Genomic DNA, 12,862 nt, shown 5'->3' on the forward strand with positions numbered 1-12,862 from the left:
GCCGGGGGCGGGCGGCGGCCGGGGGCGCATGCGCACCGGGGCGCCGAGGCTGGAGGCGTGCCCGGCTCAGGAGAGCGGTGCTTTCGGTCCAGTCTGCTTCTCGCTGGCGAGCGCCCTAAGCATCAGCGTCCCCGCAAGTTCCCACTTCGGCTGCGGGAAGCAGAGTGTGTGCAGGGAACGGAACGCTCGGCTCCGCGGCGTGGAGTAGCAGATAGAAGGAGCTCGGTCCGCAGGAGCGCGGTGGCGGCGGTGCGGAACTGCCGGCGCCGGCCCCGGAGCCCCCCGTGGTTTCTTAGGCCCGCCGTCGCCGGCTGTGCGGGGTTTTGTTTAACTGTTGGTGAATAAGACTTCTAGTCCGATGGTCCGGGTCCCAGCCCTGCCCACCCCTGGCTTTGAGCCAGGCACGTCTTATTCCTGAGCTCTTTATTCCCATTGTTACAGCGGGCAGGGTGCGCCGCTGTTCAACACTGCACTTGTTAAATCGAAGGAAACAGCCTGGCCGGTGGCTGACTCACGCGCGCGCTTGCAGCGGGTGCCACGGCCTGGGCCTGGCCTGGCTCACCTGCGGGGGGCCCAGTGAGGGACCAGACCCTGCAGTGAAAGGGGTAGCGTTGAAAGTGCGGTAGAGGACAGAGTGGAGGCCAGGCGTGAGTTCTGCGTGGCAGGAGGGGGAGTCCGCGCAGGTTCCACCCAGGAGATGACCTCTAAACTGGGCCTTGAAGATGAGGTGGCAGTGGGCCGCTCCTGGCAAAAGGGATGCCTGAAAGCCTGCACGGGCCATCGATGTGTCTGGAGAGTTCTGAGAATGGCTGCCAGACCAGTGTTGGGCGTGTGGGTAGACAGCAGGTGGGCTTGGAGGGGGACAGGGGGAAAGAGTGTGGAGGGTCCCCAGTGCCCCTGCAAGTGGTGAAAAGCTGCAGAGGGTCCTCAGGCATGGAACTAACAACAGATGTGTGTTTCAGTAAAGCGACTCTGGCAGGAACCAGATAGGAATTGTATTTGTACAAAGGGGATGTTGGAGGAAGGAAGTTAATTTCAGCCCGGGGAGTGCAGTGGGGATGGAGATGGAAGCAGGATTTAAGCAGGATTTCAGAGAGATTTTGGAGATAGTCAACAGGCGTCACTGGCTACCCATCACAGCTGAATCTAAGATGACTCCTAGTTCTGGAGAACCAGGGGGACTGAGTCATTAAGACATTTGAGTTTCTGTGAAGTGCAGACCTTGTGCCAGGTGCTCAGCATCCGAGATAAAAAAGACCTAGTCTCTGCCCTTAAGGCGTTTGTCGTTGAATCCAGGAGGTGGATGCGTAACTAGGTGATTATATCTCTGTACACGTGGTGACGAGCATCACGTGTCCCTGCCTGAGCCTGAGGTGGGGTTGGGGCAGGGAGGGCTTCCCGAAGGAGGGAGGCCTGAGCGTCAGGGAAACTGGAATTGCCAGGCAATATGAGCATCTGAGGCACAGAAAGTGTGTGAGCAGGAAGGCCAGGCCGTTTGTGATGTGTTTGGAGAGTTAGAAGCAGACACTGGAGTGGAGAGGATCTCATCGAGCCAGGTGCTGGCGTGTGAAGTGGGAGGTAGAGCTTGAGTTTTATTCTCAAGGGTGTGGGGAGCCATGGCAAGGCTTTACTTGCAGGAGAGCTCATTCAGATTTGGCTTGGGAGGGCTTAGCCTGGGTGCATTGTAGGGAAAAGCTCAAAAGAGGAGAAGCTTGTAGGGAAGGGCGTGGCAGGAAGTGCTGGGGAGCGAGAGTCGGGGGCTGAACCTGGGCAGTTCAGCAGGGCCAGGGCAGGAGCAGGGCCAGCGAGGGGAGTACAGGAAGGAGACTGGTGGAGGGGCAGTGGAGGCGGAGTGGGGAGGGTGGGTGCATGGGGCCTTGGGGACATCCCAGTCAAGATACCTAATGGCAGTTTACTAGCTAAGGCGACTGGCAGTTGACTTAACCTTGGTAAGCTTGTCTCCTCACGTGCAACGTAGGGATGGCAGTACCTACCTCATAATGCTGGGGTGAGTCACTCGACAAGATATTTACTTAGCACTTTCCAGTGTTCTGGGTGCCAGGGATTCAGCTGGACTGCTGCAGTGTAAAAGACACAGGCAATACAAGTAAAGGTAAAAATATAAGGCCCAATTAGAGGTGCAGATTTGGCTATGGTCCACATCAAATCTCCCAGAAGAGCATGGCGTGAGTGAGCATTCCCCAGTTGCTGGGCAAGGTGGAGGCTGCATGGTGACAGGGTGCTGGCCGGCAGGGATTGCACTGAGGTGTGTCTGAACGGCCTTGGCAAGGCTGTCTTTAAAATGATGGTTTCGCACTGGGTGATCCCCAAGCTCTTCCTTGGTATTGTAACTTCCAGTGATCACCCGTGTGCCTCTGTGTCTGTGCAGAGAGGAGCTGGCTCTCGGAGTTTAACGGTGTGGATGCAAACTACTAGGGGTCTCATGGGAGGAACCCAGGCCCATGGGGCTTTGCCAGGAGCCTGCCTTCTCTCAACATCCAGTGAGTGTTTTCAAAGTATCGTGTGTTTGCTAGGTGCGTAAGAGCGGAACAGCAGCTTTTATTGTTTGTTATTGCCGCTCTTCAGAGTAGGCTAATTGTTATCGCATTTCATAGCTGAGATTAAGGCATGATGCTATTAGGTACCTTGTCAGAGGTTCCACAGCCATCTGAAGGACTTTTTCTTTCCCTCGACTATCTGAACTGTATCCCAGAAGGATTTCATAGTTCCGGTCAGAACAATGTAAATAACAAATTAATGTTTTTTTTAATAAAGTAGCAATAATGATTTATCTGAAGTTTAATTTATAAATAACTTTGGAGTTTTTACTCATAATTTTTAACCAAATTTGAAATCTTCAAAGGCTAATAAAAATAGTTAATATTTGTTGAATGCTTCATATGTATTTTCTCATTTAATCTTCACAGCACCCTCATGAGCTCGGTGTGACCATCCCGTTTTTACTGATGGTGGGATTGAGTGAGGCGGAGCGAGGTTAGAGCGACTCGCAGCCCTGGGAAGGCCGAAGCCCCCTGACCGAGTGTGTCGCTTGCTGGTCCTGGCCTTGGAGACTCAGGCGTGCTGGTGCGGAGACGGAGCATGGGGGCGACTGGGGGAGTCTCGGGTGCTGCTTGGAGCGGGGAGCTGACGGGCAGGGAAGGCTGGGCGGCTGGTTCAGCACGGGCCACTGCGGAGGGACGCTCAGCCAACGTGGGCCTCTCAGCAGGGTTCCATGCGGTGGCTTGCTCAGTGCATCCGGCCCGGAGAGTTGGCTGGAAGCAGCGTGTGATCTGGTTTGGTAAGTGGATAAGGCGTGGGCACTGATAAAGCTCTTAAGTTTATTAGTGGGCTTTTTTAAAAAAGCTTTCCTGTGCTTTTAAATATTGACTCTGTTGCTTCAACCTGTTTTCCTTTGGACACGTATGTGCCTTTGGCATATGAGAGTCCCCTGAGGGTGCCGGTGAAGATGTGTGCCACGAGCCCACACTGCCTCCACAGTGGTGGCTGCCAAAACGAACAGCTGTGAAATGACTTGTGAGTTGGGATAAACATATTTGTCCCTTTTTGTCATACAATCAGCAAGTGCTGGCAGTGCCTGCTTGTAACTGCGATGGACCCTCCCTACTGTATTTCTTTGGAAGTGGGCATGGAAACCATGGCATCGTTTGTTTTCTTTGGGGTCCAGGTTCGGAGCCGGTCCCCATTTTCGGGCAGGCCTTGGCTCCTCAGCCTCCGCAGGCTCGGGCCTTCCTGTTTTTGTCGTTCTCCGTTTGCTTCGTAGGCATGCTTTGTGTAGGGGAGAAGAACGCCCGTAAAGGAAGCGTCCCAGAGGGTGACCAGGTGCACAGTTCAGCCAAGTGGGTGACTCGATGGGACGTGTCTCTTTGTGTTTGTTCAGGTCGGGAAGGGTGTGACAGCGTGCTGGAAGAGATTCGGCTCCCGGCCAAATAACTTTACCACCTGAAGTCCCGGGCGGCTGTGTCGAGGGCCCCGCTGAGGCTGCCTGAGGACCCGAGCGCGTGGCCCACAGAGCCCCGCACGGTGCTCGCTGCGGACAGCGTGCTGCCCGGTCGTTGTGTGTGCGCCTCTGGGTACATGCACAGTGTTCCCCCTGTATGTGCATTTATGTGCGTAAAAGTATAGCTACGTGCTGAAGTTTTTATGAGTAAAAGGAGAAAAAAGGGGCCGGCCTGGTGGCGCAGCAGTGAAGTTCGCATGTGCCACCTGGGTGCGGACATGACACCGCTCGGCAAGCCATGCTGTGGCAGGCGTCCCACATATAAAGTAGAGGAAGATGGGCATGGATGTTAGGGCATCTTCCTCAGCAAAAAGAGGAGGATTGGCAGCAGATGTTAGCTCAGGGCTAATCTTTCTCAAAAAACAAAAAAAGAAGAAGAAAAAGGGCATGAGGGGGTGGGTAGAAAAGATGGCAGCACGCTGGTGGTAATTGAAGCTGGATGATGGCCACGTGGGAGTTCCGTCTACTCTTCTCTCTGCTTCTGTGTACATTTGAAAATTCTAAAATAAAAAGGTCTAAAGATATGTAGAGTATTTAAACATTTGTTTAAGCCTTTGATCCGCTCTCTACCCTCTGCGCCCAGCCTTGCCCAGACGCTGTGCTGGGCGTCTGGACGCTGTGACTATTCTCTGCTTTCACGGCGCTCAGAGCTGGGGGGCAGACGTTAATCTAACATCACAGAAATACTGGATTTCAAACAGAGAGGAATTCTTTGAAGCACGGTGACAGGGTATTATGGAAACCTTGAACAGCGGAAGCTGTTAGGGGGAGGGTCAGAATAAGCACGGAAGGATTAAGGACCGAGCTGAAGTCTAAAGCATGACTAGGAATTAACTGGGCACTGTGGGGCAGAGGGAGAAGGAGAAGAGAGTTCCAGAAGATGGGACTCTCCTGTGCAGCACCCAGGACCTGAGGCGGGTCAGGATGCTGGAGCCCAGGGGGTGGGGAGGGTGGCTGGGAGGCGGCCAGGCGCGTTGCCGGGCCTTGTTGAGGAATTGCCCCTGATCCTGGGAGCCGTGGACAGCCAGTGAAGAGTTGAAGCAGGAAGTAACTACAAATCAACTTCCTCTTCTCAGGCTGCCATTTTGGCTGCAACATGGAGGGCGAATGCGGGGGCAGGAGTTGACGAGCAGGTGGGAGACTGAGGCTCTCTGTGGGGCAGGGGGAGGTGGGAGCAAAGATGTGTCTGAGAGAGATTTAAGATTTGGTGACAGTGTGGATACAGTCAGGGAGAGGGGGGTCATTGTGGAGGTGGTGGCCTGTCCTGTGCTGAGATGGGGCACCAGAGGGAGGGATCAGTGTAGAGGACAAGTCCTGCTTTCATTTGGTGGAGTTGGAGGGCGGTGTTGCCATGGAGACTGGTTGTGAAGACTTGGAGCTCAGAGCAGGGATCTGGATGGAGAAAGGAGCTGGAGAACTCCTCCCCCACAGCAATGGTAGAAAGGATCTGAGGGACTCCTCCCCCGACGGGCCATAAGGGATCTGAGGGACTCCTCCCCCGAGGGTGATGGTCATAAGGGATCTGAGGGTTTCTTCCCACATGGGCGATGGTGGGGGAGAGTCACAAACCAGCAGGAAACCGGAACAGCATTCTGCTGGCTGGCTCCAGCATAGGCTCTAGCCCAGGCTGGATTTTTTCCTTTTGAAATTAAAGTTATGCTTAAGCATGGTTGTCATAAAAATGTTAAAACATAGGGGCCTGCCTGGTGGCGTAGTGGTGAAGTTTGTGCACCCTGCTTTGGCGGCCTGAGCATTGCTGGTTCAGATCCCGGGCCTGGACCTATGCACTGCTTGTCAAGCCATGCTGTGGCAGGCATCCTACGTATAAAGTAGAGGGACATGGGCACAGATCTTAGCTCAGGGCCAACCTCCCTCAGTAAAAAGAAGGATTGGTGGCAATGTTAGCTCAGGGCTAATCTTCCTCAAAAAAAAAAATTGGGTAACAAGTATAAAAATAAAAACTCAGAACATGTTACCTTCAAAAAGAAAAAAGTTAAACCATAACAGGAGCATACAGATATGTGCCCTCAGAGCCTTTCTGTGCAGTTCCATGTATGTACATATGTGTCTATATACTTGGTTTTATATTTTACTTAAGTGGGTCCATAATCATCACCTCAGTAGCTTATTTCCTTTGAAGTTTTTTTTCTGATTTTTCTGTATGAAAGTTTAATACAGAGTTACAATGAAAGTCTCCTCTGGAAACCCCATCCTGCACATGGCGTCCCTGGTAACATGTTCCGACCTTCTCTTCACGCCTGTGGAGTCCCTGCTTATATGGGGGCATCGTCATTTGTTCACTCGTTTCTCTGTTGAAGGACACTTAGGTTGTCTGTAGATTTCCTGCTATTAAAAATAACACTGCAGTGAGTGTCCTTGAGTGTGTGTGTTCATTTGTGTGTATTTTTGGAGGCTGGATTCCTCCAGGTGGAATCGCTGGGTTGGAGTGCAAACACTTTGGAGTTTTGGCAGATGCTGCCCAATGGCCCCGAGAAGGCCTGTTTCCCCACACTTTCAGCAGCACTGGCTTTTACCCTTCTTAAGTTTTTTCTAATCTGTTGGGTGAAAAAGCTTGTCTTATCGATACTTTAATTTACATTCCACCAATTACTTGCAAATTTATGCATCTTTAAATGTTTATTGACTATAGGTAATTACCGTGAGAAAATTGTAACTTCTGCCCATTTTTCTTTGGGGTTGCTTTCCTTTTTCTTTATTGAGTTGTAACAGTTCTTTATATGATATGGATGTTAATTGTTAATAGCTCCTTAAAAAGGGCATGCCCACCTTTAGATAGCAGTCTGAGAAGTTTCCCTTCTTCCATGTCCCCCTCTGTGCCCCGTGTCCGTCATCATCAGGCCCTGCTTATTCTCCTTGAAGCATCTTGACAACTCTGCTCTTGGCCCCTTAAGATCGAGGACACTCCACAGAACATACCCTGCAGGTTCCTGAGGGTGAGGTGACCTGCCCGGGAGCTTACGCTGAGGGTGGAGCCCTGGCTTCTGCTTCTGTGACAGCTTTGGATGATACACTGGTGGGTGTTGGGCCCTGAAGGCCTCCCGGGTCTGACTTCACTTGGGCTGTCACTGGTGAGCATCTCAGGACACTGTACATTTCTGGTATGAGCCTTGCCCCTGCTCATGCTGTCAGTTCAGTTTCCTGGGTGGCCAGTGAGGGAAAAGAGTGACTATCAACATGTCACAAAGATGTTTGGTTTGAAAAGCAGAATATAGTTCTTGAGAATGTGTGGAATCTTCCAGTCCTTGGAGCCATGGGACCCTGGGGGATCCATCCGTATAGGATGCAGGTTGTGAAGCGTGATGATTTCAGGAAGGTGAGTCATTGACGGAAGGTCCTTGGTGTGGCCTGATGTGCTTGTTGGCGCTGCAGCAGCGAGGCCAGGAGTGGAGCGATTTTCCTTGCTGTGTCTTCTCTCTGGGTTTTGCTACGCGGGGCGGGGGTGTCTGAGGCCCAGGCTATCACCAGAATCTTGGTGAGCTGGCTTCTGACCCCATGTTCTTCCAAACACTCCATGGTCAAGGCTGGAAGCCCCCAGGGCTCTGGCCCCAGGGGCTGTCCAGGCTGCCTGCCCAGTTGCCCCCCAGTCTTCCTCTGCACCCCCTCGTCCTCCATAGTTAGTTCCCGGGCTGCGCACAGACAGTTCTGTCCCCAGCTCTTGGGGGTGTCACCTTCTCCTATCTCCCTCTTCTTGCTTGATTTGTTTTGTTTGTTTGTTTTATACCAGCTTTATTGAGATATAATTCCCATACCATATACTTCACCCATCTGAAGTATACAATTCAACAGTTTGTAGCATATCCACAGAGTTGTGCAACCATCACCACAATCAATTTTAGGACCTGTTCATCACCCCCAAAAGAAACCCTGAACCCTTCCTTAAGCAGTCATTCCCGTTTCTCCCCACTCCCCTCAGCCCCTGGAAATCTGCTTTCTGTCTCGGTTGGTTTGCCTGGATGTTTCACATCGGTGGAATCAGACAGCTTGTGTCCACTTGTTTTTAAAGTTGGGAGCAGAGGCTAGGCTGCTGAACATCCAAACTGTGAGCTCTGGGCCAGGTGACGCGTGAGTTAGCCCTGCCTAGGGGGCCCATGAGCTGAGGCCCAGGGCCGGGTAACGGGCAGGACCTGAGGAGTCACGGCCACTCTGGGCGTTCTGGTCAGGACCAGATGGAACTGGACAGGGGGTGGCAGTGGTCATGGATGGGAGCTCCTAGGGGCCTCTGGATCCTGTAATCTAGAGAGACGCAGAACTTGAGCTCTGCTTTCTGTGTCTCCTAGGCCCTGGACACACTTGTTCTTTGATGCTGTACATGGCCGGAAATTTATTCTGTTGAAAATTTCACCAATTAGATGCTGGGTAAATAAGCACCGTAAGCTTCTCTGGAGGTTTGTTTGTTTGTTTGTTTTGTCGTTTTGTTTATTTGATTTTTGAGGAAGACTGGCCCTGAGCTAACATCTGTGCCCATCTTCCTCTACTTTATATGTGGGACGCCTGCCACTGTGTGGCTTGCCAAGCCGTGCCATGTCCACACCCGGGATCCAAACTGGCAAATCCCGGGCCACCGAAGTGGAACATGTGAACTTAACTGCTGCACCACTGGGCCAGCCCCATGGAAGGTTTTGACATTCATTTTCATTTATTCACATCTTATGGTGAATTTTTTTTTTTAAGTTTTTATTGAGATTATGATAGTTTACAACCTTGTGAAATTTCAGTTGTACATTATTGTCTGTCAGTCGTGTTGGAGGTGCACCCCTTCACCCTTTGTGCCCACCCCCACCCCGTTTCCCCTGGTAACCACTAATCTGTTCTCTTTGTCTACATGTTTAACTTCCACATGTGAGTGGAGTCATGCAGAGATTGTCTTTCTCTATCTGGCTTATTTCACTTAAATAATACCCTCAAGGTCCATCTATGTTGTTGCAAATGGGATGATTTTATCCTTTTATGGCTGAGTAGTATTCTTTATCCACTCATCAGTTGAGGGACACTTAGGTTGCTTCCACGTCTTGGCTATTGTAAATAATGCTGCAATGAACATTGGGGTGCATGGGACTTTTGGGATTGCTGACTTCAAGCTCTTTGGATAGATACCCAGTAGTGGGATGGCTGGTTCATAAGGTATTTCTATTTTTAATTTTTTGAAGAATCTCCATACTATTTTCCATAGTGGCTGCACCAGTTTGCATTCCAACCAGCAGTGTATGAGGGTTCCTTTTTCTCCACAACCTCTCCAACATTTGTTACTTTTTGTTTTGGTTGTTTTTGCCATTCTGATGGGTTTAAGGTGATATCTTAGTGTAGTTTTGATTTGCATTTCCCTGATGATCAGTGATGATGAGCATCTTTCCATGTGCCTATTTGCCATCTGTATATCTTATTTGGAGAAATGTCTGTTCATGTCCCCTGCCCATTTTTTGATCGGGTTGTTTGATTTTTTGTTGTTGAGTTGTGTGTGTTCTTTACATATTATGGAGATTAACCCTTTATTGGATATATGACTTGCAAATATTTTTTCCCAATTGGTTGGTTGTTTTTTTGTTTTAATCCTGTTTTCCTTGCCTTGAAGAAGCTCTTTAGTCTGATGAAGTCCCATTTGTTTATTCTTTCTTTTGTTTCCCTTGTCTGAGAAGACATGGTGTCCAAAAAGATCCTTTTGATACTGATGTCAAAGAGTGTGTGTACTGCCTATATTTACTTCTAGAAGCCTTATGGTTTCAGGTCTTACCTTTAGGTCTTTGGTCCATTTTGAGTTTATTTTTGTTAATGGCGAAAAAGAATGGTCAATTTTCATTCTCTTACATGTGGCTTTCCAGTTTTCCCAGCACCATTTGTTGAAGAGACTTTCTTTCCTCCTTTGTAGGCCCTCAGTTCCTTTGTCGAAGATTAGCTGTCCATAGATGCGTGGTTTTATTTCTGGGCTTTCAATTCTGTTCCATTGATCTGTGCACCTGTTTTTGTACCAGTACCATGCTGTTTTGATTACTGTAGCTTTGTAGTATGTTTTGAAGTCAGGGATTGTGATGCCTCCAGCTTTGTTCTTTTTCTCAGGATTGCTTTAGCAATTCAGGGTCTTTTGTTGCCCCATATGAATTTTAGGATTTTTTGTTCTATTTCTGTAAGGAATGTCACTGGGTTTCTGATTGGGATTGCGTTGAATCTGTAGATTGCTTTAGGTAGAATGGACATTTTAACTATGTTTATTCTTCCAATCCATGTACATGGAATGTCTTTCCATCTCTTTATGCCGTCATTGATTTCTTTCAGGAAAGTCTTATAATTTTCATTGTATAGGTCCTTCACTTCCTTGGTTAAATTCACCCTGAGGTATTTTATTCTTTTTGTTGCCATTGTGAATGGTATTGTGTTCTTGAGTTCTTTTTCTGTTAGTTCGTTATTAGAGTATAGAAATGCTACTGATTTATCTAAATTGATTTTATACACTGCAACTTTGCTGTAGTTGTTGATTATTTCTAATAGTTTTCCATTGGATTCTTTGGGATTTTCTATATATAAGATCATGTCGTCTGCAAACAGCGAGAGCTTCACTGCTTCGTTGCCTATTTGGATTCCTTTTATTTCTTTTTCCTGGTGAATTGCTCTGGCCAAAACCTCCAGTACTATGTTGAATAAGAGTGGTGACAGTGGGCACCCTTGGCTTGTTCCTGTTCTCAGGGGGATGGCTTTCAGTTTTTGTCCGTTGAGTATGATGTTGGCTGTGGGTTTGTCATATATGACCTTTATTATGTTGAGATACTTTCCTTCTATACCCATTTTATTGAGAGTTTTTATTGTAAATGGATGTTGGATTTTGTCAAATGCTTTCTCTGCATCTATTGAGATGATCACGTGGTTTTTGTTTCTCATTTTGTTAATGTGGTGTATCACGTTGATTGCCTTGCAGATGTTGAACCATCCCTGTGTCTTAGGGTGAATTATTTTAATTCAAGCACTTTCTTCTTAACACTTCGAAGAAATTAGTTTAATGAGCCTGGAAGTCCACTGTCACCTTAGTTTTGGTGATTGGCCTTCAGGATCGATTCCCTGGCAGTTGTCATGTCAGATGTGTGCCAGGGAAGCCCTGTGGGAAATAATGAGCAAAGTCAAACGGTCCTTTCACCCAAGGACCTTCTCTCCAATTGTGTGAGAGAGAAGACCTGACTCCTCAGATCCTCTTGCTCGTTGTTCAGACCCTTGCTGTGGCCCCTATTCGCCTAGTAACAGCCAAAGACCCCACTGTAGCCATGGCCTGTGCGACCTGCAGCCCTCCCATTCACACGAGCCGCCTTGGTCCCCGGCAGACCATGCATGGTCTCGCCCCGGAGCCTTTGCACAGGTTTTTCCTGCTTTCTTGAATTGGCCCCATCCCCCGCTCGCTGCCTCCAAGTCTGCCCAGATCCTGCTTTCTCAGGTCCTAGCACACCTGGGGCCTGGTCGTGGTAGGCACCCCAGAAGTATCTGCTGGAAGAAAGAGTGAACAACTCTATCGTGAGTGTGGAAAGTCAAGGCTCCAGTGGAAGAGCCCCTGGTCTCACCAGGCCTCAAGTTTCTGTCACTAAGAACTGTTTGGCTCCTTCCTGCATCTGACAGTTCTGACACTGCTGGAGTTCAAGAGAGAAGGAGCCATGAGAAGTGGCCTCTGCTCTCTGGGGCTGTCAGAGGCAGTGAGCCTGGGTGGGAGGCTGGAGGACCAGCACCCTCCTCCTCGCCACAGCAGAGCCCAGCTCTGCAGCCTGAGGACAGCCTGTGCCGCTGCCTTCCTTGGCCGATCACTTGGTGCCTGTTGGCTACCAGGCTGTGGAGACGGTGAAGGCTGGGTTCCTCCTGTTCTTGGGCGGGGTCCCTCTTTATCCCTTGGTAAAACAACAAACTGGTTGGAATGTGGTTAATGGTTAGTCAGGCCTGTGTGAAGGCAAGTCCTTGTCTCCTGGATACAAGCCACAGTCTGTCCAGGGCCTGCGAGGCCTCAGCCCAGCCCAGCCTGACCGCACTGCAGCCTCACAGAGCCCCCAGCCCCATGGCCCACCCTTGCTTGGCTCCGCTCTCCACTCTGTCCCCACTTTGCGTCCCAACCCTCCCCCATAGGACACCTGCTCACCACTGCTCCTCGACGACGGGAGAGGACCTGGGGCGTCAGTACACGCTGAGTGAGCAGATGCAGAGCTCATCTGTAAGACTAGCGCTGACGCGTTTCTGCTGAGATAATCACACTTTTGTTTGTGTTTAGAGAACATTATTAACATTTGGAGGTTTAGCAAATTCCAAGGAGAGAAAGGGAGGGAGGAAGGTTCTTTTTTAAAAACAACTTTATTGTAGGCAAATACAAATATGTGCACAAATAGAATAGTGTAGTGACCCCCGTGACCCATCGCCCAGACCCACAGGTCCCGATTCACGGCCGTCCTGTTTCATCCAGGCCGCCTGCCCCTATGCCGGGATTAATTAGAAACACCCCCAGATATCGTATCATGCCGTGTGTAAGTATTTCAATTTGTGTCCAAAGTGAGTCTTCTGGAAGGAAAGGCTGAGGGAGAGGTGAACTGGTGGAGTCCGGGTCTGGCAGCCCCGGGCGGGCTGTGCCCAGCGTGCTGTCAGTTACCCGCCCCAAGCGGGCACGCATGCTGTTTGCACGACATCCGAGAGAGGCAAGCCTGGCTCTAGCTGCTACACAGGTGTTCCCAAGGTCATTTCCTTCCTGTGCTGGTCAGGGCTCCATCACTAGCTTGCAAATTCTGAGGTGTTTTCCCTTTTTCCATTTCCTGTCACTGTTTTGAAACACATAGGAAGAGAGGTACTTCAATCTGATCACCATTCATTTACTGT

This window comes from Equus quagga, chromosome 15 (genome assembly GCF_021613505.1).
Source record: "Equus quagga isolate Etosha38 chromosome 15, UCLA_HA_Equagga_1.0, whole genome shotgun sequence".
Taxonomy (NCBI): Eukaryota; Metazoa; Chordata; class Mammalia; order Perissodactyla; family Equidae; genus Equus; species Equus quagga.